At 41.9% G+C, this 27586-nt stretch overlaps 1 protein-coding gene across 1 annotated transcript in view; it reads left to right on the top strand.

Moving 5' to 3' along the window:
* LOC311506934 (thyroid hormone receptor alpha) overlaps window positions 1–27586 on the top strand; it is an 87289-nt gene that overhangs the window by 12046 nt on the left and 47657 nt on the right. Inside the window, exons 2-3 of the mRNA XM_084571089.1 lie at window positions 2163–2269; window positions 14150–15366. The gene's annotated coding sequence lies outside the window, so the exon portion shown is untranslated. The remainder of the gene's footprint in view (window positions 1–2162; window positions 2270–14149; window positions 15367–27586) is intronic.

Genomic DNA, 27586 nt, shown 5'->3' with positions numbered 1-27586 from the left:
GTTGCAATTCCGTACTAACCAAAATCATGTGACTGTGATTACATTACTGCGACCAACTGAAAAAGACATTTTTCTGTCATAATTCATATAACTGAGTGGAAAAACTAAAAAAGTATGCGTGACCCATGCATTCAATGGTGGACTGATGACTTGATTAACTGTTTAATCAAGCGGCATGTGCAGCACCAACTTCAATCTATTCATTTTACAATAAACTGTGTTTTGTTGCGTTTTAAAGTCTTTTGCAGAGAAAGCAGTAATTCATTGGAGTGCTTTAGCAGTCTTTTCTGTGTGTTGATGTATAGGAAGTGGGAAATGGCACTTGACACATACGTAACGTCATTAACACCCGCTGCTTTTTGTAGATTTGTCAGTTTTTATTAACCAAGTGAATGCTGGCTGCAACCGTTGAAGTGGAGGACTTAGGAAAAGGTGTTACGCTCCCCAATATCTGAGCCATGTGTGGCAGGTCCTAAACTGTGGAATGACCTGCCACTCGTGATGCGCCAAAATACATGTATGTCCACTTTTAAAACTCAATTAAAAACATATCTTTTTAGCTTAGCTTACCTGTCAGCCCCCTGATCTCTACTTACACCGCCTCTTTTATTTTATTTTATTTTCCCTGTTTTTATCTGTCCTCGCTTTGTGCTCAGTGTACTGTTGTGTGTGTCTGGGGGTGTTTTTGTGTCTGGGGGTGTTTTGTGTTTTGTGTTCCTTGCCTATACCTACTTTGTACAGTGTCCTTGGGTACCTTGAAAGGCGCTTCTTTAAATAAAATGTATTATTATTATGTGATTTGAGGCTCAAGTTGACCCTTTTTTTATATAAAGAGTCTTAACATTTATATCGAGGCTAACGTTTTTCTTTCCCTTTCATTTAAAGTTAATCAGCTTAATCAGTGTAACAAAGACCTACACACTCGATTACGGAGATGTCCTATATTTTCTCCGGCCTTACATAATTGAATACAGAATGGTGTAAAGCTTTTTAGTGTTGGTGCTGCCGGGGAGTTTCAAGAGATACTGTGGCAGAATCAGTAAAGGAAGTCTATCCTAGACATGGATAGCTTTGAACTTGGTGGTATGCGAATCATCTACTGCCTCCCAGACTGTTTAACTATATTCACATTCAGGTGACTTCTGTTTTCAGAGAAATAAAAACACCATTTAGGGCAAAATTGAAAACATTTTATCTTGATTTTTGTGACTAGTGTTGCAGAGAGTTAAAAAAAAAAAAAAAAGCCAAGCAGAAGTGCAAATGTATGGAGGCGCATTGGTGTCACAGTTTTTCTTTTTTTCAAATTTCGATATCCGGATTTTGTTATTCGAGGAAGATATCTCACAGTTACAAAGTACACATCCTGTAAATATGAGTGTTGGATCAATCTATAAAACAAATCGATCTCATTTAATGTAAATAAGAGCTTGAATAGCAGAATGTTTTTTTTGTAAATAATAGATTCTGTCCCAAATTTTTAGATTTTTGTTTAATTTTTTTTAAAGCATAGTTGTACAATTTAACAACATTATTTATTATTTTTTTGGTTTGCTACATTTAATGCTAAGCTAACTTTGCTAAAGCTGCCTCTTCTGCTAAATTGTTAAATTCAGGAAGTCATGAGTCATTGCCATTGTTTTTAACAGTTATAATATGGTATACAGAAAAGCTTAATTGGCAACCACCTGCTGTCATAGCATTCACTGTAATAGGCTAACAATCAACTTTCTAGATAGCTGTGAAAGCTGTTTTAGAAAGCTAAAAGGGACACTGACTACATTTTTTCCTAAACTTAAAGAACCAGAAAGTAGTGTTTCTCACATGACAAAACTTAACCAACTAAAAATTTACGATAATTAGCTTGAGTAGCGAAATTTTGCCATTTGCAAGTGACACTCGTCAGTTTATCCACTGAAATCTGCAGTCTTAAGCTTTCGTCGGACTACATTTTAAAATATAATTTATTACACAATGTAGGATGTAATTTATATTGCTATTTTTCTGTCCATGTGTCAGTAAATCTATTAATAATTAGCCGAAAAGTTGGACAGTGGACGGATGTGGAATGAAAAATCAGTTTATTAACTGTAGATTCTCATTTTTACCAAACTTTACAAGAAAGGGAAAAAAAACTGAACTTGTTTTCTTTCATATTGTTTCAGATTTTCCAGACCATCGTAGGAAGTGTATATCTGTTTTCAAGGAAGACGCTCTGCCATCTGATGTTTTTGTCAATAAAGAAGACGGGCCTCCATCTTCATAGCACCAGGTGGGTTCTGTACGTTCTGTCTACATTTTTGATTTGCGTGGCAGTCTCTGCATTTACTTTGCGTGCCACTAATTGCAGCAACACAGTGTTTTTTAGCATCTTGTTAAAATGATTTACATAATCTTGAAGCTGCATTAAAACCACACGTCCAGATGTGGTTTCTGCCGTGCATGCTGAAACGCCGCTTGATAGTTAATCGATGGCTGCGTCTGACGGCTCCGATGTGAAATCAAATCTACTAAAATAAAAAAGCTGTTTAAGAAAGTTTGATTAAATCGTGCACGTCTGTACGCATTTAAATTAAAATTCTCACCAGTGTCATATTCTGCATATTTGTGACCGTCTGCTGCTATTTAATCAGTTGTGTGTAAGTGAAATCAGCTTTTTATCAGTCAGTGGGATAATTGTATTATGCCTGCAGGACTCAAAACAGTTACACAACAAGGCAAGAACAGGAACATTCCTGAAGTCTTGAGACTTTTTGCTAAATAAAGACCTTTAGAAATCGTGGCATGTATTGACATGAGCATATTAACCTTTTGAGCGTTTCTGTGTATTTCTAGAAGCCTTTGTGCTGCGGTATAAATAGCTTTGGCTGCAGCTAGAAAAGGAACATAATGGCAGTTAATTTGAATAATAAAATACAAAATGTGATTAACCTCACTTGCATTTAGTTAGTCTGCAAAAACTTTCCCACTGATCATAAAGGTGGATTGATTTATATAGTGCTTTAAAGTGCAGCTGCAGTAAGTTGGCTTGTATTCTCCACGTAGTGTAAAAGAAGTCGGAGAAGAGTTAAATTTTACTGTGACATTTGATAGAAGTAAGCAGCGGAAATGTGTCTTCCTCTCTGCCGTGGAATATTGTTTCCCCTACAAACAAGGGCAAGATCAATACGTTTTTAAAACTGGGAGCATGCACACATATCCAAACCAAAGTAGGGCAAGTGTCTGCCCTGGAAAACAACAAAAAGAAAAGTATTGTTTGCTGAAAGTGTCAGTACTTTGTGCAATACATAAGTGAAATTTGTAGCTTTGCCTGTAAGCCATATGTTTTACTGCTAGATAAATATAAATTAAAAGAGTTTCATTTTCTTACTCTTCCTTGAGATTTTAAGAAATGCTCATTCCTGCTAAAAGAAGGTGAACCCTTTCAAATCTGGTTCAAAAAGAGCTGCAGTGCGATAAAGGCTGTGAGAAATATAAAAGGCAGGTTGTTTTATCATTCATTCAATGCACGGCCTACACAACATCATTTCCCTTTATTTGTTACATGCACGTCATGGATTTCTGCATGCTGCTTTTGAATTAGCAGAGGCAGCTCGAGTAGTGTGTTTGCGTGTAGACTGTGAAGTAGTACCACCCCCGGAGGACGGTTGTTCGTCCTTATTACTCCTGCTCAGTGAGTGTGTGGGGGGGGGGGGGGGGGGGGGGAGCATGGGGAGAAGTGGAGGAACCAGACAGACGCTCTTAACGCTGACGAGATGCGATGTGACAGGACGTATTGTGATGCGACGGAGGATATAATGGGATTTGATACAAGTTTATGTCTCGTCCAGCCCCAAAATTACTTTCACGCTGTTAAGTCTCCATGATCCAAATTACCAACACGTGTTCAGTACCTCCTTCGTGACCACGTCCTCATTGTCCAAAGGCCCTCCCATCCGAGCAAATCTGTGTGGAGCTGCTTCGCATGACGTGCTAGTGAACAAATCGGAGGTCACCGGCGCAGGCCACGGAAACAAGAACGTTCCCTCATATTCTTGCAGCAGCAGCTGTGCAGCTCATGCTTTATGCAGAATTGCACAGATCAGGGTCATGCGGTCTCGGGATTTCTGCACTCCAGGGCATACTTGAATTTCATGAGCAAAGAGATAAAGAGACAAAGTGTTGAACAACAAAATGAAACAAAATAATAAAAAAAGAGAGTCCACGGACGAGATGCTGTGCCATCCTCACTGCTATCCTCGTTTATAATCCCTTGTTCAAACTCCGAGCAGTACACGGACTTAGAGTTTGAACTGTATTGACCATTTTAAGACACCAATATCGTACCAATAGTAGTAGTTCTTTGTAGAGAGTGTCCACAGACAAACAGTAGTTTCTTACATCTGTGAAGGTTTTCAATCATCCAGGTCAAGCTATATCCAGAAACGTCAAAGAATGGCAACTGGGCTTGTAGAGTTTCTTGAAGACGTCTTCAGCTCTAAAGGACTACAAGTCCAGTTGCCTTTCTTTAACATTTTTGTGTAGTAGTTGTGTCCAATGATCGAAATGCTTCCAATCATCGGGTGTAAATATGAAGGGACTAGGCTGCTAGTTGTTTCTTTTACATTAATCAATGTCAAATGCCAGAAAGTAGTGAGAAACGGATGTAGTGGACCAAGTCTTCAAAAGTCTTGTTTTGTCAAATTGGTGTCCAACCCCGAAAGAACAAGACGGTGACATGTTGACAAAGAAATCCACTGAAGCGTAACAGTTGTTTGCAGTAGTGGCCATTGTAATTTTCCGTCAAGCCAGCCTCGATTCCTATAAAAATGTGAGTCTGATAAATGTATTTCTGTACGCAACTAGATACTCCTACAACCGATCGAGTTTGTTGTTAACAAAATCCACTCCATGGCGCTCAGTTGACGCGTTTGACTGCATTTCGGTTGCTCTTCTGTCCATCACCGCATAAAGCCCGCCCGTACAATTTGATTGGACCGTAGGATGTTTGCTGAAGCATAATTGGTTACACAAGGGAGTGACTCCAGACCAACTTACGGGGCTGGTTTAAAGCTGAATTGGTGCACGTCAGGACTAGACATGGGCGTTCCTAATGCAAATACCAAGAAGCATTCATAATGCCTGAATACGCATGACCATAGGCCGCAAGTTGGTTGGTTTCAGGAAGTTGTTGTAAATATTTCAGTGTTGTGGTTATTTCATGACACTTCTCGCATTGCTTACAGTAATAAATTATTTGTTATTTCAGTGTAGTTTTTATTTTTCTGTGGTTAGAACTTCAGTCACTTCAGTTAAATGACGTTCTACCGTAGCCCAGCGGGGGCTCTTTCAGCACTTCCAGGGTTACTGAACATGCACTCTAAGATTCAACCTCTCCCTTCACCCTTTCATCTTAAATTATAGAATCCGTCGGTGATGCATTAATAATTTTGTTTGGGAGCCTTTCACTACACTACACTAGGCGCAGAAAACAACAGACCCCGAGGCGAAAAAGGCATTACGCTACATCAGTGACGATAAGATGCGTTGTCGTGCATTTTATTTGAGATTTGTACTTTTTAGAAATGGAAAGAGAGACTTATACCCCGCCTCCTCTAAGGCACAGAAACGTTTAGATCTGGAAAGCCCTCGAAGGTTATCTCATGTACAGTCACTTGCCAGTTCATTAGATTCTCCAGTGGAAGCTAATGCATTTTAACATAACAGTCCTGCTCTAAATCTCCCCTTTATGACACGTTGTAATGTTCAGTTTATGAAGAAACCACATTGTAGAGGTTGTAAGTCAAATGGACGATCATTTTGGAGGATGTTGTTTGTGTTGCTGTTACACCGTATTGAATTTTACTCTAAAGTGTTCCTGTTATTTAGCCTAGCCCGCTGACTAAAATGGGTTTGCCAATAAAATAGAACAAACAGAATACAATTCAATAGTACTACAAAACAAAAACACAGCTGAATCGACAGCCCTCTCTGGTATTTATATAACAAATGCTGAATATCTTCATAACCTTTATGAAGATGGAGATTTAGTGCGGAGTGGTTTTCGTTGGTGTACCTATTGAACTGGCAGGTGAGTGTGTTCAGCAGCTGATTAAAAATAAGCTCTCTCTAAAGCTGCTAATTATCTGGATTTTCGAACAGTGTGTCCACCATCCAGACATCAACCCAACAGCCTTTTTGTTTTCACAGTCAGGTTAGTCAGACAAAGTGTGGAGCAGGGTAATTGTGATGGTGGACTTCGGGGCATATTCGTTGCCGTCTTCCACGCTGCCCTAGACCCACAGGTAATTGCTAGCAACCGCCTCTAATGGCCCGCTAATGGACGCACTTCCTGCTGCACTCAGACACCGACTCTGCTCTGACTTTCTGCTCTGTTGTGCTTTTCTTGGATCTATCCTTTATGACATTCTTCAGATTGTTTCCTACTGGAAGAGGCGACTGTAGGGATATGAAGGTGTCCCACAAACTATTTTAAGCGCTGTCGTATAAAAGCATGTGTTGCCTCGAAGATTGATCTCGGACTTCCGTTCAGTGCTTGTGAGAGTAGCAAACAAGCAAAACACCGATGTCAGGATATTGTGTTGCGTTGTGCTCGCGCTCCGGGAACAGAATGTCTTAAGCTCCGGTTCCACCTGGAAGGTTTTGGCAGTGCACCGGTTTGTTGTCTCTCATCTGTAGCATGCTACCAAGAATAACTTCAAAGACAGTTCTGGAGTTTAATCGGATTTAATTCAAAGGGTGCAAAAAGTAAGTTGTGCATGTTGTTTATATGTATGGATTAGCCCTGTGATGGACTGGCTACCTGTCCAGGGTTAGGCTATCGATGATGGATGTTGTTAATAACACTGCAACACATTTTAGATTTAACTTGGATTTACTACACCAGCGAACATCGACTGGCAGCCCGCAGGCCACATCCGGCCTGCCAGAGTTTTCCAGCCTAAGATATCGCAATCGCCCCCTAGTGGCAGTACAGGTAATATGAGTCTGTTAACGCTGACAAAGGCTAAAGAATAACATAAATTTGGAAGGAAAATTTATATTTAAAAAAAATAATATATTACTTGGGAAACAATATTTTATTTCATTTTATTTTACAAGAGCATCTGGCCCTCACAGCGTCTGATGGGAATAATTCTGACCCTTGGACAAATGTAGTTGATGACCCCTGTACTACACTACTTTCACTCCGAGTTTAACGCTTAGAGATCTTTTGTCTGTGAAGGTTCTCAGTCATTCAGGTCATGGTATATCAAAAAAAGTGTTTAAAAAAAAGGCAACTGGTCTTGTAGAGTTTTTTTGAGAAGACGTTTCACCACTCATCCAAGCAGCTTGTGACGAAGAACTGAAGAAGCTACTCGGATGAGATTGGTATCTTTTTATTCAGCACAACTTCACCAATAAGATCTGCTAATAATTTTTTTTACCATATGGGTCCCAAAAATACACAAAAAATCATCAAAAAACTAGTCTATTTTTTTAAAATAAAAACTAAAAACATGCTCAATGAACTGCTTTGGAACTTAAAGGTGGCAAACATGAACATACAACGGTAAAATTGAAAATAGTAAAACTATGTACAAATAGTCAGCTGCAGCTCTTCAAAGCATACTTATGTACAAAAGTGTACAGAGAGCTACACCAGCACTATTTCAAATAGTGCAAATGCAACATAAGAGGTAAAATTGAGACGTAATCAACTATATACAAATATTTCAAACACAAATATTTCAAACACACTCCCGCAACCCTTCACAAGGGTAAGCTACAGAAGAAGATGAATATCTACAAACTATATTCATCACATAGAGTAGTATCAGCCAATATTTTTGTACTATCAAGTTAAATCTGTCATATCTCTGGTTTTACACAGCCTATCAACGTCAAGACAGTTTCAAACTCCACTTTTTAGTGAAGCTGATAGCAGCACATCTAGGTGACCTAGTTATTCCTGTCACGGCTCTTTGACAACGTCACATGATCTGGTTCACAAACTGGTCATCCAGCCAACACACAAAACTTCAACAAAGAAAATTGCAGCCAACCCACTTCATGTTGCACGTCAAAAGACCTGCAGTTGTTCACTCAACCCATCGTCAAGACCAAAACTAAACGTTATGTGTCAAGCTTCAGTTCTGTTGACTAAAGATCAACAGTCTGGCACATGGAGTAAAGGCTGTTACATACTCCTCAAGAAGTTTGTCCTTGCAGCACTCGTTTGGGAGTTCTCGTACCTTGTTCTCAAACTTTTTTCTCATGTGATGTCCAGCAGCTATTCTGTGATTGGTCAGAAATCGGAAGTGGGCGTGGTTAAAGCGGAGAAGCATAAATGCTAGCTTCCAGATGCTAATAGTCGCAGCTTAACCGCTAATTTCTCCTGAGTAGTGATCGGCATACTGTGTGTGTTGCCTCTTGACGTCCATATCTCGCATCTCCCACAATGCTTAGCGAATGTGACGTATGCTGCAGTGGGAGGGGCCTATGAGGACTTCCCCGGAGTTCGGCTCCGGGGTATAAATTACCTGGCTGAACAAACTTTTTTTTTTTTGTTCTCACAGCCCTAGGAGGAAGAACAAACACTCGATTATCAGTCTTTATCACTTATAATTGACTCATTCGCTTATAGTTAACAGTTAAATGTTCATCTTCTGACATTGTTATACCCCGCACGTATTTGTTCATCTGCAACCTTCAGTGTTTGTAAGTATTCCCACCTTCTTGACAAAGGCAGCTGTCCTTTCAGATCCTTGGTGACATTTCTCCAGTCAACCAAATGAAAGCAAAGTGAAATGTCATTCACTGTCAGGGAAGGTGAGGCACATGCTCACGTCTTCAGGTGCGTCGTGTACCCGTGTACTCGCTTGCATGCGAATTCCATTTGCTGTTTTGCGCTCGTCAGGCTCGAGGCACGGACCGGGGGCCGGTGAATGCTTCGACAGCACAACAAAACAGCCCAGCTCATTTTTAAACCAACACCGAGCGGCATGAAGCATTGATGAAGCAGCTCTCAGCTTCTTTGAGCAATGTTTGGTCATCTGTTGTTGTGCTCCAGGCCTCATTTACAAAACCATGAAGTGCTGCTGGGCAGGTTTGAATAATCTGGCATGAAGCCCAGATAATACGGGACAAGTAAACTCTTGTTCCCATCTGAGCGACCCCGCGACATCAACCGCCACCACACTTATTGTCCCTTTTTCATCTACTGTATCTCGCGGTTTTGTTGACGCTTGAATGATTTTGAACATCACAGCTCCAGCTGACAACTGACCTCAGGATGAACCCATCATCACTTTGAGGTCAAAGGTGCCGTTGCCTAGGCGATTAGACATCTGTGTGATGACCCATTTTGAGGAATGTTGATGCGTTGAGGAAGAAAGGCCAGTGGCAACGCAAGCATTTTGTAGTAGCTCGCAATGTTTGTTTGTGGAGTAGTGGGCTGATTACCGGGATTAAGAACAATTAAGGCATTTTTTTTTAATCCCCTTGTGTCGGCTGCACAAAACCCAATCAATTTTCAGTTCTGGTTTGTTTGCTGTAGCAGCACACCGGGCGGGGCGAGCGCTCTTAAAATGCTGCAACAGACCGAGTATTGAATGCAGTTTAAATTGTCAACAATTAGCATAAATTAAATTTAATGGTTTTGAGATCCACATGGAAATGAGGATTCACAAAGCAATTAGTCTTCATAACAACTGATAAATTGGGCTTGGTTTGAAAAAAATTTTCCAATTCAAATTGATCTTGCTTTGAAAGACCAATATTGATTTACGAGACGGGTTTGCCGTCACAAATCGTCCCCTAGAGACCGCGCAACGAAATGAGTCCATGTGTGAGGGAGATCCAAAACTGTTTTGAAACTCAAATACACCAATCAGGCATAACATTATGACCACCTTCCTAATATTGTGTAGGTCTCTCTCGTGCCTCCAAAGCAGTTGTGACTCATCAGAGAATGGACATGGGCCTTCTGAGGGTTTTTTTTTTAGTTATTGCTAAAGCATTTTTGTGGTTGCATCCTGCTGGGGATGGTTGCTGCCATCAAGGAGTGTCATTGCTATGGGGTGGGGGTGCCTGATCTGGTCTAAGTGGGTGCTACATGTCTAAGTAACATCCACATTTCCTAGAACGTTGTATTTCACAAGATGGTCAATGTTAACTTCACCTGTCAGTGGTTTTAATGTTGTGGCTGATGAACTGATACTGAATCGAATCAGAATCTAATCAATTCAGGAAATTACTAGCGACACCCATCCCTACTGATTTATTGATAATATTATTCATTTTCTTCTCTTTGTGGTCTTCTGTTTTTGTTCCTCTCTGTAGGCCACAATTGACTTCCCCTTCAAGAAATGTTAACAGCCTCTTCACACAAACACTTGACACCTCCTGGGCCTGCACCTCTCCCAACTCCTTCACTTAAATTTAGCGGCAAAAACAATAGTGAAAGGCATTTTTTTTTGTCTCTTCGATACACTCAAGCCTCTTTTGCAATCAAATCAGACCTCATCAGAGGGTCTAATTAACTGGCAGCGGGAGTCGCCGAGTGAAAGAGACGCCAAGATTAATCTCATGAAGAAGACAGAAGGAGAGAGAGAAACAGACATGAGGGAACAATTATTCCATGCAATATGCATCACTCTTGTAAGACAGACTGGAAAATGGCTTCCATCCCCCACCAGTTACAGTAACAGATGTACAGTACGGGCTGCTAGCAGTAGTTTCTCGGAAATACTGCAGAAGTGTCAGAAAGTAAAAGAACTGATGGCTGGATGCCCGCCAGATTGGCTGTGAAAGTAGAAAAGAAAGACACAACCATTGGTTGTTGGAGATGGACAGGAGAGAGAGATTCCCATTTCTGTTCAAAGATTTCCTCAATCCTTTAACATTGTGTGTACAGTTGTGCATATTGAACATAGTTAAATCCTAAACCACGGTATGTTGTGTTTTATAAAAGGTGTAATGTCATTCTTTTGGAAATTGTGCTTCTGGGGACGGGAACATCTGTCCGTTAGTGGTCTAACAACAAGATGGAATGATATCAGATTTCTGTACAGACATTAATGGTTCCTGTTGGACGAATCGCTTTGAGTTTTGGTAGTTTCTCTCACGCCACCATCTTTGTTTAAGAAAACCGTTGTGGCCCAACTATGAGATGGAATGATAATCCCTCTGACTGATGAGTCTTTCCCATAGCACCACCATTTTTGCTTCAGAGAATAGTCTCAAAATCCACGTCTGTGTATCGCCATTCAATCTTGTAGGCACATCCATGATCTATTCCATATGATCTGTCCTAACATTGGTGATGATTTGTGTAAATGCACCTGGGATGGATGCACCAACCCCATAAAATCAAGGTCTTATCTGGGCGTGTCATGCGCTGGATGGGGGTTGCCTTTAAATTTTTTAAACGGGCCTTTTCCCGTGACGTTATCTCCAGCGCCGTCGTCACATCAAAATTTCAGTTCGTCCAGAAGCCAAGGACGTGCTCAATCTTTAGAACTGCTGTAACATGCATGGTAACGTTGCCATTGAGCGCCTATTGGTGTGCGGCGTTTCCCCTACCCTTATATTATTATCAAATTGTTCAGTTGTTATTTTGACTTTTGTCAATAAGTGCATGAACACCTGATCCCCAGCCCCCTCAACGCCTTAAACCTAGGGGAAACACCAAGTGTGTGGATATTAGCATTTAGCAAACATGTAGCTTTCCTGCTGTGTAGCTTTTTATTTCATTGAAAATACAATCTATCATTGCTCGATTTTTGTCTACCTTTAATTGAACATGTTTTTTATATGAGGAGTTAGCATATCTGCTCATCCATTCAGTGCATCAACAAGTGGCGCTAACAGTGTTAAGAGTTCTTGCGGCCGGGCTCGGGAACAAAGGTTTATTTCTATAAAGCCTTTGTTAAAGTAGAAGGCAAACCTTGACTGTCTCTCATGATAGCCGTGGACAAAAGCGTGGATGCGTGTGTCTCCTGAGCGTGAAACTAACTCGTGTTTGCCTTGACGAGAAAGAGAGTCGCACAACAGGATGTGTGTCTTCAAAGAGACCCAACCCAAGAGCAGCATGCACAGATGGAAGAAGATTAACAGGGAATGTATGCGTGTATGTATGTGTGTTTGTGTATGTACATTATGTGCAGTGCATTCAGATGCGGGTTGCCAACAATAGATTTCCCACCCAGTAGCTGCTTTGCATACTGAACAAGTCCTGTAGCTTTTTGTTATTACAGGATGAACTCAATGCATTTGTTATGAGCATCTACAGTATCGTCGCTAGAAGCAGAAACACTTTTTTTTCTTGTTTTTCAGGTGTGCATGAGTCACCTTTTCTTGTCTAACATTTATAGCATCTGACAAGTGTGCATGTCACAGAAGAAACCTTCCGTGAGAATGCATGTATTTTTGTTATCCAGGAACAGGTAGTTCCAGTATAAGGTGCGTTTCTCGTTCTAATGTCATTTAGGATTTTTGTTTTAACCAAATTACACACATATGAAAACAAACTGATCAATTATATTTACTACTTTTATCTTTATCCGGTCAAATTATATGGTTGTCATGATAATGCTTAGGCGCCTTGGTACTTTTTTTGCTTTTTGTTCGCTGTATGGCATCATTAACCCTACAAAGAGCCCGTAATGCAGCATTTGCTTTAGAAAACCAGAGTGACATGGTATTCTCTCTGTTCAAAAAGGATATCTGAAGACGCACTTGTCCTCCAAATAGAGTACTACCCACACTTATACGTTCAGCCAGTGGAGTATCATTTCTCTCCAAGAGTGCTGTAGAACACAAAAACACTTTAATGTTCCCAAGTTTGACAGTGTGAAGGTTGGTAAAAACTAATTTTCACCGCTCAAGGGCCTGTAGTGGCCCTGGGGAATTGTGACGGTGGCGGCTCATCAACCGACAGATTGACAACGTTCTACTGGTAAATTCCTGTTTCTGTTAAACCTTGGATAAACCTTTGTGCAGATCAATCCTACGCACTTTGGCAACTTACTTTTCCTCTACGTTACACCGTGAGGCTGAAAACAACTTGATAATGGTTGAATGGATGGCGATTGCACATATTCAGCATATCCAAAAAACAACCTGAAACGAGGGAACTGGACTTGTAGGGTTTCTTGAAGATGTTTCGCACCGTGTGACTGTATTAAGTCCAGCAAATAGGGCTATCCAAGCTAATGTCATGTCAAGAGGGTAGCTTGTATCGTGGCTCCAACAGACGATGGAAACCCATGTTCTTTGCTACAGAAATGGTCTGGTCATGCCACAAACTCTCCCTGTAATATTTTTCACCATGACGTTGTCTCGCAGCATTCAGTGTCTGTAGGTGTTGTTTCGGTGCAGCCTTTGCCTTGGTGTACTCTGCTTTTGGTGGTGAAACAAGTTGGTAGAACTGAATGCCGATCTCCTACTACCACCTCGCCAAACATCTACATTGCACAAACTACCATCTGCTGTGTGGCTGACTTTATTTTCCAGAGCAAAGTAAAGTCTTCCACACAGCAGACATGTTTAGTCATGTGGTTTTGCTCCTTCTTCTTGTTTGTTTTGGCAGCTTTGATGCTAGCCAACCGCCAGTAAAACAGAAGAAGAAGACGTTTTGATGCTACAGAGACATGGTTTTTGTTAATGGCAGACCTCAAATAAATAACTACAATAGATCGGGCCTAGCTGAAGCTTGATAACGATCCGGTCATTTTAAAAATGCCTGGATTGGCCCAGGTTAGCACTGATGCCTCACAGCAAGAAGGTTCTGGGGTCGAATCCATGGGTCGACTATGGCCTTTCTGTGTGGAGTTTGCATGTTCTCCCTGTGTCTGCGTGGGTTCTCTCCGGGTACTCCGGCTTCCTCCCACCGTCCAAAGACATGCTTGTTAGGTTAATTGGTGATTCTAAATTGGACGTAGGTGTGAGTGTGAATGGTTGTCTGTCTCTCTGTGTTAGCCCTGTGATAGACTGGAGACCTGTCCAGGATGTACCCCGCCTCTCGCCCGATGACAGCTGGGTAGACTCCCCACAAACCTCCAGAGGACCAACAGTTACAGAAAATGAATGAATGAATGAATGAATGAATGGATCTGCCCGATACCCAGCGGGTAAAAATAATAACCTCCTTTTGTTTTCTTCTTCACAGGTGGAGGCTCTGAAGAAACCGTCCCGCTCACATTAAAAGGCCGAGCCAAGAAGCGACATTTCTCTTCCGATGGACTCTGGCAAAACACCAGCATTCGTTTTCGAAAAACACAAGACACAAGAATACACTTCAGGCGTACCTCCTGCCGTCCGCTCCGACCCACGCAGAGAACACCACTACCTCTCAAAGACATAGAAAAAAAGAAAGAAGCAGCAGCAGTTTCTTATCCGTTACCTTTTTCCTATTTTTATTTCTCTTCGTGCAACTTTTTTTTTTCTTTTTTTTTTCTTTTCGTTTTTTTCTCATTTGTACCTCAGGGATTGTCTCCCACTGCCTACCTCCACCACCGAAACAGCCAACTCAGTGACTGGAACACGGCGCATATACATCACCTGTGACCTCTCACTGTTGTTACCGTGACAACCTGTATTGCCTCTCAAACTCTCCTCACTGCAACCGTTATGACCAGCAATGACCTTGGACCGCCACCTGCCAGCTCTGGCCTGCCCGAATTGTACTGATCCACACTTGCTTGGACCTGAGGCTAGTTATCACTGGGAGGTGGAAGGTAGCTACACACTCACACTAGCCTCACCCCTCTGTGCAGTACCCCTGGCAGGCAACTATATACCTCAGCAAACACACCTTCTGTGACACTGGAAAGGGAACAGAGGAGAACTTTTCAGCAACAGCATTCACTATCCTTGTGCTTTAATCTGCCCGGCAGGTAACACATGCTCGCTAGCCTGGTGCTCTAATCTACCCAGTAGACAACTCACTCCACCATCTTCCGTTTGCCTCGGAGGCAAGGGTAACGCAACGGACGCCCGAGGAGGCCTCTGGAGAAGCAAATCAAGAGACTCAGGAGTACAAGCCGGTGGGAAACTTCATACCCAGGCATTACAATCAAAGCAGTAGCAGGATCCAGCAATTGCCCGCAGGGCCCTCAGAGATCACAGCAGTAACCCAGCCCCACCCCTCCGCCCACCCTTCGCCTTGAGTTTACCCTTCACCTTGGAAGGCCCGGAGAGGAGCCATATCAGCTTTTTTTCCCGCACTCTGACGGCACAACGCAAATAACAAAGGACCGAACGCGAAAGAATTACACAAACAAATGAGAGAAAAGAGTAAACAGTGAGGAGATCTGCATTGTTTGACACTGAAGACTGAAGGACGGGGAGCGAGGCAGAAGGAGTAAACACAAGAAGAATGCAATGGTAGGTTCCTTTTTCTTGTGTTTGCCATGTTACTGTCACATGTCCTCTCCTCACCAACAGGCTTCTACTGGTTAGGGTATAAATATATACACAACGATCAGGCTTATCATTTTGACCACCGTCTTAATATTGTGTAGGTCTACCATGTTGTCTCTAAAACAGTTGTGACTCATCAGAGAATGGACATGGGCCTTCTGAGGGTGTCCTGTGGTGTCTGGCAACAGAAAGTTGTTAGTTGGGGGGCCTTCGGGTCCAATGGGTTGAGGGGAGGGGCCTCTGTAGATCATCCTACAGATACTTGATCAGTTTGGGATCTAGTGAATTTGAAGGCCAGGTCAACACCTTGAGCTGTTCTTCATGTTGTGTTTTGTTTTTGTTATTCCTAAAGCGTTTTTGTGATTGCATCTTGCTGGGGATGGCTGCTGCCATCAAGGAGTGTCATTGCTATGGGGTGGGGGTGTCTGGTCTGGTCTAGGTTGGTGGTACATGTCTAAGTAACATCCACACCAATGCCAGGTTGAAAAGTTTCCCAGCACAACATTGAATTATCATAAGATGGTCAACGTTATTCACTTCACCTGTCAGTGGTCATAATGTTGTGACTGATCGGTGTATATACTGTATATAACAGAGGTGACTGAAATCTACACAGTTCCTCGCTTGCTCCCATCTCTGCTAATGAGCAATAGAAGAATATTTTTCCTACTTTTGACATTTCCTTCCTACATATCACTAACTGACATTTAAATGGCATTTCTGCTTTATTACATGATAGAGTGGAGACAGACAGGAGATTAAGGAGACGGAAAGACCGCTGTGCAGTAAAGGTCATTAACTGAATTTGAACTCACCTACAATAACACAAATCTCGGCAAAACCCCTGTCAAATGACCCGGCCTCGGAGAGTATAGCTTGAAACAACCTTGAGTATATGTCAAATTATCACTCGACAGTTCAGATTATTCACTTGGTGCACATTAAGATTTGAGTTGACTGCAGTTATAAGACAATTCACACCACAATTCTGTTTAGACTTTCAGGTTCTTTCAGTGACTTTGGCGGTCCCATTGACGTCAACATCTCAACAGTTGTCGTATTGGAAAGGCTCTCTACGTTTATGGTCCCCAAGGGTGAATTTAAATACCTCTGACCTCGTGTCTTACTCTGGCATGAAACAAAGTAGCAGCATAATGATGTGTTGATTCTAATTAGCAATGTTAGCATACCAACATGCCAAACTAAGCTGGTGGAACTAGTAAACATGGAGCTTGTATTATCATTGTGAGCACACTGACATTAGCAGATCGCCGTTGTGCCTAAATACAGGCTGACGGAGCGCCTAGCACAGCTGCCAGCTCCTAGGCCACGAACATGCTGCACACAAGTCTGCCTTTGAGCACGACTCTGGTGTTTGCCACGTGAAAATCCTTAATATAACCCAAGCATGAGCTGCAGTCTGAAGGGTTGCTGTAGCTTTATGCTACAAGCAACTCCTGTCATTTGGGTTGAGTTCTGCTCAAAACAATCAAGCTTCTACAAAGTTGTAGCAGGACTCTGTCAACTCCTTCGTTCTCCGTGTTACCTCCGTGACCAATTTAAAGGGCAAACATGAAGTGTTTGCTGTGATTTCCACTCCTCCAGGTGTTTGTTTACTACTGGCGCCGTGGGAAGACTCTGATTAAGTCCCACCCACTAACATGGAGGGGGTGATACTGTAGCCAGCCACCAGGGGGAGCTCTACTTGCTTTGGCTTCACTTTTGAGGAGCAGTTCCACCGTCCATCTGTATACTGTCTATGGTTTAAATCCCTACTGTGCCCTTGTAGATACCTTTCTATGGCTGTATTGTCTACAACCTTGCAGACTTTTTAGAAATTCAGCATTTTTATTTTTTACCCTAAATTGATTAGTTTAAGATTCAGGATTTTAAGAGGGTCTCTATGCCAAATGAATGGCTTGAACTATCTGGTTGCTAAACGATTGATTAGATCTCTTGCAGGTCACAAACTTTGGTTGTCTAACTTTTTGTTGAGCGGGTCCACAGTCCAATTTGTCGAGATCAGGTGCCAACTGCTGGGTTGCTTTCGCAGTATGTTTAGGGTCATCGTCCAGCTGTCTCCCATTTACCGGCGTCCTATCAAAGCTCTCTTTGTGCGACTGAATCCGAGCGGGCAGCATGTCCCCGTGCACTTCAGAATTCATCCAGCTGCTTCTGTATTCTGTCACATCATCAATAAAAACCAGCTACCCAGAGAGAGAGAGAGAGAGCGAAGGAATGTTTCACACCTGGCTTTTGGGTGTCCAACTGCGTTTGAGTCTTTGAAAGGGTTCAACCGTGAATGAAAACGGTTGTAATTCCTTCACCTTTTCTCCAATATGGATGTGAATGTCTTCAAAATAAAGCAGAGAGTCTGCACTCGAAGTCTGTATTCATAATATAACTATAACATGAACATATGTAGGTATGATAACACAACATATTATATGTTAATAGTATGACCACCTTATCCAACAAAGGTTCAAAAAAGGCAACTGGACTTGTAGAGTTTGTTGAGAAGACATTTCACCACTCATCCGAGTAGCTTCTTCAGTTCTAGGGGACTGGTAGGAAGTCTGAGGTTTAAATAGGAACTCCTCCTGAAAAAACTTGCTTGTTATGCTTCAGGAGGAGTTCCTATTTAAACCTCAGACTTCCCACCAGTCCCCTAGAACTGAAGAAGCTACTCGGATGAGTGGTGAAACGTCTTCTCAAAAAACTCTACAAGTCCAGTTGCCTTTTTTGAACCTTTGTTGGATATACCATGACCTGGATGACTGAGAACCTTCACAGACATATGACCACCTTCCTAACATTGTGTAGGTGTCCCTTGTGCCTCCAAAACAGATAATGGACATGGGCCTTCTGAGGGTCTTAAGGTCCTATGGTTTGAGGGGAGGGGCCTCTGTGGATCATCCCAAAGATACTTGATCAGTTTGGGATCTAGTGAATTTGGAGGCCAGGTCAACACCTTGTGCCATTCTTCGTGTTTTTTTTTTTAGTTGTTCCTAAACCGTTTTTGTGGTTGCATCCTGCTGGGGATGGTTGCTGCCATCAAGGAGTGTCATTGCTATGGGGTGGGGGTGCCTGGTCTGGTCTAGGTCCAGTCTGAGTAACATCCACACGAGTGAATGGCAGGTCCAAAAGTTTCCCAGCAGAACATTGTATTGTCACAAGATGGTCAATGCTGTTTACTTCTCCTGTCAGTGGTCTTAATGTTGTGGCTGATTGGTGTATATGGATCTAACTGTTCATTCAAGCCAGTAAAACGTCTACAGACATTTGATTTTTCTGCTCATTATTAGTAATCAAGTATTTTTGTTATATGATCTAGTCATTGGTGTATACAATTTATAGCGGTGTCGGTTTCAAAGAAGATGTTGCAAGTTTTAAGACCCAACAAGACCCATATTTGTAACATCAGCTTGGCCTCGTGGTCTGTCTTCATTTATTTTAAATTATGGAACAGCTTTACTAATTCGTAAGGCGAATGTTGAGATGCGAGCGTCCTCCTTCTGCGAGCCGACTCTCATCCTTATGCCGAGATACGCCGCTGATATAATGCGGCGTTTTGTCTCGTGGCCTCACGCCGTTTCCTCTTTTCATGGTGGGGAAAAGTAGAGGGGGAAGAAAAATAATGGCGCCGCGTGAGCATGACGAGAAACGGAGATGTTGCAAAGACAGGCGGCTGAGAAGTGGGATTTGGAAAATGGGAAAGAGAGAAAATGAAGTAGGGGGGAGGGTGACAAAACAATGTATGAGCCTCACCTCAGAAACCCTCTGTCCTCTCCCTCCCTCCCTCCTCAGTCAGTCAGTCGCAGGGAGTCATACATGCATTTCCAGCATTGAGAGTCTCCTCGCATCGTGCTGCTCTCTGCTTTGTGTTGCCATGGCAGCCTTAACCCCCCTCCACACACACACACACTACCTGTGGCTCGGATACGCAGTTATGTATAGAACACAGAGACGGAGTCGGCCAATCAGATTGCCTGCTCCAGCTCGCGAGCCCGAGTGCCGTCTTCTTTCTCCGCTCCACTCAGTGTTTAGGAAACACACAGTTGGCTTTCAACCAATCACAGCGGCCCGTGGAAGTGTCTGCGAGGTGTGTGAGGTCACATATATCGCTTGGTGGCCCCGGTGTGTCCCTGCTGCCGCATTAAAGGGCACCAGAGGCTGCGTGACATCTCATTATATGGTTTTTGTGCAAATGCTTGTGTGCGCAAGACGCATGCGAGCAGAGCGGGGGTTGAGTCATTCCCAGAAACCATAGCTGCAGTCATACTGAGCGCGTGACTGAATGTATGGACATGTAGGTGTGTGATGCCACTGACAAAGCTGCCCAGTGGAGAAGATGAAAAGCACTCAACCCCACAGAAACCTCCTTTAGATATAATGGAACATTAGGTTAGCTGTATTTGTGTGTTTCATTCAGTCTTCAGTGCAGTGTAATATCTACATTCACTTTGCAGTTACATCAATTTTATTACCGGTATTAATAAAGTGAAACAAAAACAGCAGTATTTACCTTTAACTGAATCGTAAGTGGTCTACATCTGGAATTTGTGGCAATCAACACTTCTACGCTTAAAGGGAAACTACCCTTTTTTTTACAACCTGGACCTTATTTCTGGCATAAAATACGATCGTTTACTCACCCATTTAACTTTTGTGTCATTTGTAGTCGTACGGAAGATATTTAGAGCCGCATATATCTATATAGTGGGAGTGACTGGGGCACCGAAACGCAGCCTCTAAATAACACATTATCTGCCGCGAAACATTTCCCAAATATTTTATGATACGCTCGTGCTATTCCCTGTTGAGTCCAGAGTTACCCGTTATCTTCATCCGGGGTCTGTAGATTGACCTACTAACCTCTAACCTGGATGATGTCATCTCCGAGCGCCGCGCGCACCCCATGCAGCTTGTTTACCTGTAATTTGCTACTGCTAGTTTTTTGCAACATGGCTGCATATTTTTCCGATTCTGAGGTTGTGGACGACGACTTTGTTTATGATGGACGTCCTTACCGTTTTGAGCCAGAGTATATGGATGAGGAGCTTGTTGAAAGGAGGATGCAGAGGCAGAGAGAGGAACAGCTGGCCAATGAACAACAAAACGCTGCACGTTCCCGAATAGATAACAGGTAACTCCGGACTCAACGGGGAATAGCACTAGGGTATCATAACAAAATATTGGTGAAATAAACGAGTTTCGAGGCAGCGTTTCGATGCCCCAGTCACTTCCACTATATGGATATACGCAGATCTAAATATCTGACCAACGACTCCAAATGGATTACTGTAACGCACTTTATTTTGGGGTCAGCCAGTCTTCCATCGTACATCTCCAGTTGGTCCAGAATGCGGCTGCTCGTCTCTTAACTGGAGCACGTAAGAGGGACCACATTCTGGCCTCCCTCCACTGGCTGCCGGTGCATTTTAGATTGTTTTGTTTGCCTTTAAATCTTTTAATGGTCTCGCAATGCCTTACCTCTCTGAGCTTCTCCATCCTTACACTTCTGCTCGGTGTTTCAGGTCAGCTGATCAGCTACTCCTAGAGGTACCGAGGTCTAAACGGAAGCTAAGAGGGGACAGAGCTTTCTCTGTTGCTGCTCCCAAAGTGCGTAACGACCTACCACTGCACATAAGACAAGCCCCCTCACTGTCCATTTTTAAAACTTGTCTTAAAACCCATTTTTATTCCTTGGCCTTTTCAACCCAGCATGAGACCCTGTCTTTGTGCTTTTGTTTCGTGTTTTTAGTGTTTTGTTTATTGTTTTTACTGTGGTTGTTTTTAAAGTGCTTTATAAATAAAGTTGAGTTGAGATAGTATGAAAGTATTTAAAGTATATCGTGATGGGTGAGGGGCTGATACAGTTATTGGTGAATAGGGAGGGAACAGGAAGGGGCTCAGGACACAACCTTGTGGGACTCCGTTTTTGATGATGGTGTTTGGGGATGTTATAGTACTCTGACTGTTACTGGTCTGTCACTGAGAAAACTTTGAGCCCAGTGAATGAGAAGTGGAGTTTCTTGATCGTCTGGTGTTGTTGAAGTTGTGTTAAAACCAGAACTGAAAAATAGGATGCTTCAAAAACCAGATATTAACCACGAAACCACCATTTTCTTGTTTAATTATCAGACGTTGTCTCCGTCATTGTTTTTCTTCTGTCATCTGTCATAAAAGACATAATAAAATAAACCACAAGAAAAGAGACCGATGTCAAAGAAACAGTTCAACAGAAACACGCCTAGTCACTCCCTTTCTCTGAGTGACAGGAAAAGATCAATACGTCTCTCATGTATGTTCATTATGGATTGCCCGGAGCCATTTAGGTTGAATTAGCAGAAAAACTGGAACGGCTAGCTCAGCTCTGTGCAGAGTTACAGAACAAGAAGATGACACTGGGATTCATTTCTCTTTTGCGGAAGAGTTAATATTCCCACAAAAGTCGTCTCTGCAAAGATGGCTCGCTGTTGAACCGTATCTTGAACAATTCGGCTCCTCCACGGGAATTCATTGATTTTGCTGTGAAAATTCCTCATTGCAAATTCAGGCTGCAAAACCAAGTGACTGCACAACGGATTATTTTTATCTTTGTAAAAACAGTGAATACAATTTAGTAATTTATTGAATTCACATTGATTTGAAATAATTTTCTTTTGATCTGAAACAGTGCATTATACCTGCTTTTATTCACTGTTAGAAAAACAATAGCACGTAGAAACCTTAAAGGGGAGATGATAAGAGACAGTCTGCCTCTGAGATATACAGTGCCGTCCATTGTTTTGCACATAAATTGCTTTATGCAACACAACAGAAACCAATCATCTGTCCTGTTGTTTTGTTTTTTTAATAAAAGTGATTGTTTCCCAGACTGCTGCATCGACGCTCGGCCTTTCTACTCTTCGTCTGTCCAGAACATTGTGAACGCTATTAACGCTCAGAGAACTCCCAGTACTGATCAGCGTGTCCATGGACTCTCCATATTAATTGACCACAGCCAGACTGGTGGGAGAGGCAATCAATACTGTTCATGTAGGACCAATGAGGGACTGCAAGAGATACATCTTAAACTCAGTTATAGAATATAAATCCTTGTTAGTCTTTTAATAATCCCTGAGGGGTGTCACGAGCAGCGTAACAGGAAAGACATATATTAAATCAACCTAGAAACACACACGAGACTTTATATAAGACTGAAATAATATAATTCTGTGAAGAATTTACTGTACCAACGCCTGAAGCTCTGGGTGGATGTTATTGCCCAAAACCTCCAATCTCAGGCAGGAGATGAGGTGAGAAGAGGATAATTTGTCTTTGCAGGTGTTGAAAGAGCCACGTCATACCTTGTACCTTGCTTGTACCACATGTTCCTAAGATATAACGGAAGCCAGAGGTTTCAGTTCAGTTCCTCTCTTTAGTGATGATTCAAATTATACAGGGCCACAACCGTTAAAGGCAGCTCGGGATACATATTTTCTTAATGAGAACGTTCTGTTTCACTGCATTAAAGCCTCATTTAAATTGATAAATTATGTACAGAATGTGGTCATTAGTCTCATCAGTTCAGTCTTTGGAGGATCGGGCTCTGTTTTATATCCTAGCCCTTTTTTTCCCCCCTGCCTCCCATCTATCAGTGAAATAACTCCAAGGCAATACACAGAAACACAAATCTTTCATCTATTCTGTGAAATTCTTACTAAAATTTAGTCCTTTTTTTTCTTACATGAGCCTGTGACTGGCTTCTGATGATTTCCGCCTCTGTTTGTGAAGTGCTTGTTATCACAGTAATACAACAGGTTACAATGGCAACCGGCGGTTCAGCTGTGTGTCAAAGTTATTGATAGAATAAGTGGGAACACAGCAGGATGGAAGATCTGTAACTGAGAACAACAGCTGATGGTTAAACAATGAGATGCACAGACATGTATCTCCAAATTAAAGGCTTTACACCGTGTCGCTTAAAAGTTTTTGGGTCCCTAAAGGAACTAAATATTTCCAGTAACTGCTGATCTGTCGTCTGCAGTATCTTGGAGGGATTTTAGCTCACTACTCAGGACAGAACGGCTTCAGTTCAGAGATGTTGGTTATTCAAGAAAATAAGGCATTTGTACATATCTATGAGTTGCAAAGGTTTGTAAACCCCTTTTGCAGCAATACCAGCAACTAAACATTTCCGGTAACTGCTGATCTGTCGTCTGCAGCAGCTTGGAGGGATTTTAGCCAGGATTTTGGTCAAATGAATGAGTTTCGCGGCAGATAATGCGTTATTTAGAGGCTGCGTTTCGGTGCCCCAGTCGCTCCCACTATATGGATATACGCTGATGTAAATATCTCCCGAACGACTACAAATGACACAAAAGTTATATGGGTGAGTAAACGATCGTATTTTATGCCAGAAATAAGGTCCAGGTTGAAAAAAAACAGTAGTTCCCCTTTAATGGCAGTGGCCTGTCCGTAGCTAGCCAAAAATGTTCAGCACCACAGAGGTTCTTAGTCTGCTATGTCCAAAAAAGTATAACATTTAATATCATTTGGCAGATTTTATCAGCTGCAGCAAGCTCGCACATTGCACTCCAAACAACATTAACCCAGTTTTACTGAGGCGTTAACTCCTCAAACACCAATAAATGTTTGAACGAAGCAAATAAACCTTTATTCTTGTTTTTACGTACACGTGTTGCGCACACTAATGTGGCCTTTAATGTTTGCCTTAGATTTTTTGTGGAACATGCTTAACAAGTTTGTAGCTTGGAGCAGATGAATACACTTTTGTTGTATTTTTTGTTTGAGAGCAAGCTGGACAAAGGAACTCTTCAGATGTTTAGTATTACTCTTGCTCATCACAATTTCAGTTTGACTGACCTGTCCTGCCTAGCATGGATAAGCTGCTATTTGTCCTTGTTTGGATTTGAATGGACTTTGTTGTTGGACGAGGGTCCTGTCCTTCATCACAGTAAATGAAATGAATCTAAATCACTGGTCCTCTTTCCTGTCTTTAAAATACTCCTGTTTTTTAAAAGGTATTTCTTGTGCACCATCCATCTCTACATTTGGTTTCTCTCCTCTCAAAATTGTGATTTCAGCTTTTATGAACTTTTTATTAACAATGCTGGTTAATGAATCACGCTCCACCTGAAGCCGTGATTTGTTGCTGTTTTCCCTTTTGTCTTTATCTGACCGCACAGAAGTAAGGCTTTCCATATCAGAAATTTTAATCTTTCGGAAAATAATCCCTTTACAATACGACCTTTTGCAAATAGTCTTGACTCTTTGTTGTGAATGTGAATGGCACCTAATTTCCAGTTAATTTGTTTTTCTGTGAGACGTTTATGAGATAACGCACAGTCACAGCTTACAATCTGTGAAATTACAGGGCCGTGGTCAGGCTGTGCAAATGAGATGAGAAAATAAATCATTTACAGCATTTGGAAAACTGGATGGTGAACTCAGGTCATGAGGTTTGATGCACAAAACATAATTACAGCAAAAAGAAAGCAAGCCAGCTCATGCACTATTTTGTTACAATTTACATGCTCTGCAACCTTCTAATTTGATGAAGTTCTTTAAATCTATTGTGGAAAAAAAGGCCTTATTGAGTGCACATAATCAAAAAAATGCAGCACATAATGCGACTCATCACCCACTGTCAAGGATGTTTTCCTCCTGAGGTCAAGAGTGAATGCTGCCTTCTGCAGTTAAGCTGTTTATTTACACCCTTGCACTTAATGCAGAGAGCCCTCCACTGCTGCGAGCAGTGACTTCATGTGAAGTGACCCTGCAAACAAAAGGGGCCACAGAGGGATTGTTAGGAAACGGTTGTGGGCAGAGACTCGCAGGCATCATTGATTCCTTTTTCTTACATTTCTTTGTCCGGCTTTTCTTATGATTCCAGTGTGTTATGTGCTGTTAACTTTAAATCTGGTACAATTCTTTGAAATCCTAGCATTCCACATTAAAAAGCCCTATGCAAGGACATAATACACCAATAAAGCCACGGTACGCTGTGTCCTCCACCTCTATAGTCCTTATAACCAGATAAAAGATGAAGGCGCAGGAGCTTTATTTGAGTCACAGTTTCTTTAATGTAATTTCATCTCTTGTTTTCAGTTTCTCATATATGCCGAGCCTTTGTAATTTATTTATTATGTTGTTCCCATCCTTCAGTAGACATCTCTTGTAAGGTCAGTGTTTTCCTGCTTTCAGTTCACACAAAATAGATTTTTATTTTTTTTTTACCATTACTGGTGGAGACTTGCAAATCAAACGTATTGGAGAATGTTAGCTACCAGTGATTTCAACTCGTGGCGCAACACTTGCTAAATGAATGTCCGCTATGGTCGAGTCTTTGCCAAGCGAGTTCACGCGATGTTTATTAAGGTGATCGTGTCAGGTTAATCTTTCTGTTTTTCACAGTTCATAGATGTTTTTGGTGTTTGTGGGGATAGCAACGCCACTTACAGCAACCAGCAATGGAAAGAGTATGGCGGAGAAATGAGGGTTATGAATGTAACTCGGGTTCTATGAATTCAAGAATGAAAGAAAACCGAAGAAGTGTCCAAGAAAAGTTTCCGATTCTGCAAAAAACAATAAAGTTGGTGTTCAGATGAAAGGTTACAATCAAAAGAGATTACTATTTTAGTTTTACCGTCCCTTGTTGGAGCGCAATGAAAAAGGAGACTTTAGGTATACGTCATAGTAATGTGTGGCCAGTGTTTCTTTGTAATGTTAAAGGGGAACTACTGTTCCTGGACCTTATTTTTGACATAAAATACGATCGTTTACTCACCCATATAACTTTTGTGTAACTGTTGTTGAGATGATGAAGATTTGTAATATATTTCATCTTTTATTAATGAAACAAGCGGTAAATGTAAACGGTGAAGACACGCGAGGAGAAGCAAAGGTTAGAAACTGAATCTCACTTCATCTGTACGCCAGCTGGCAGCAGGATTCAGGTTTGCTCCGAGTTTACTTCTCAATTCCTGTACCGTAGTGTTTTCAGAGTGACCTCAACTGATAATATCAAATATTAGATTGGACAAGTAAAGAAGCTGAGGAAGGAATTACTGGTCATATATATAAGGAAGGGATTAGATGAGGAAGGGGAGGTCAGTGGGAGGAAAGTTGGATTGGAGGTTAAATCCATCCAATAACAGAGGAGCCACGGTTATCCCCACCGTGAACACTGTGTCCTCTGGGTCATTGAAGTGTTAACCCTGAGCAGCAGAGCTCCTGAAGGCAATCCACAGAAAATTACATCCACTACTTCTTCTTTATTGAAAAATCCAAAGTAGACATGTATGAAAATATTTCTTTCTTTTTGCCAAACCGCATTTTAATAAACCCAACCCACACTTTTAGGTGTTCCCTGGCTGGTATATGTATGTGGAGGTATGTGATTGGTTGGCCTGATGCCACAATACCAGCAAGCTCACCTTGCAGGTATTGGCCTTAACACTGATCAGGCATAACATTATGACCACCTTCCTAATATTGTGTAGGTCTCACTTGTGCCTCCAGAACAGTTGTGTCTCATCAGAGAATGGACATGGGCCTTCTGAGGGTGTCCTGTGGTGTCTGGCAACAGAATGTTGTTAGTGGGGGCCTTTGAGGCGAGGGGCCTCTGTGGATCATCCCACAGATTGGGGTTTAGTGAATTTGGACGCCTGGTCAACACCTTGTGCTGTTTTTCAAATCAAATCTGCTTTCGACTGAAAGTTTAACTGTAGCATGACATTACTGGAAGACACAACAACTACTGTTATGGTGTTAAACCAACAAAGTCCAGTTTGTGCGAGTCAGGGTACCAGGATATCAATCTTTAGGCTAACATCAGTAGCTAGATTCCAATAACCAAACTCTGATGACTTACTGTTGTGTCCTCAAACCTCCTCTTTTCTCCTGTAAAAGTAAAAAATACATTTTAAATATTCACATAAATCTGACCAGTATGTTTCCCGTCCAGTTATGGTACAAGTCATGTTTTATTCATTTATTTAACGCACTAGATCCTGACACTCGGCCAACTAAATCTGCCCTCTACCGTGATATCCTTTACTGTTTGTCCAGCTGATGAAATCCATAGCTGTAGGGTTGAAATGAGAAACTGCTAGGAATACACATACAGTGCAACCCGACACCGAAACGAGTGGTGTTCGGGGTTAGCAACCTGTTT

The sequence above is a fragment of the Chelon labrosus genome (genome assembly GCF_963514085.1).
Source record: "Chelon labrosus genome assembly, chromosome: 21".
NCBI lineage: Eukaryota > Metazoa > Chordata > Actinopteri > Mugiliformes > Mugilidae > Chelon > Chelon labrosus.
This window is presented reverse-complemented; position numbering and strand designations above follow the sequence as displayed.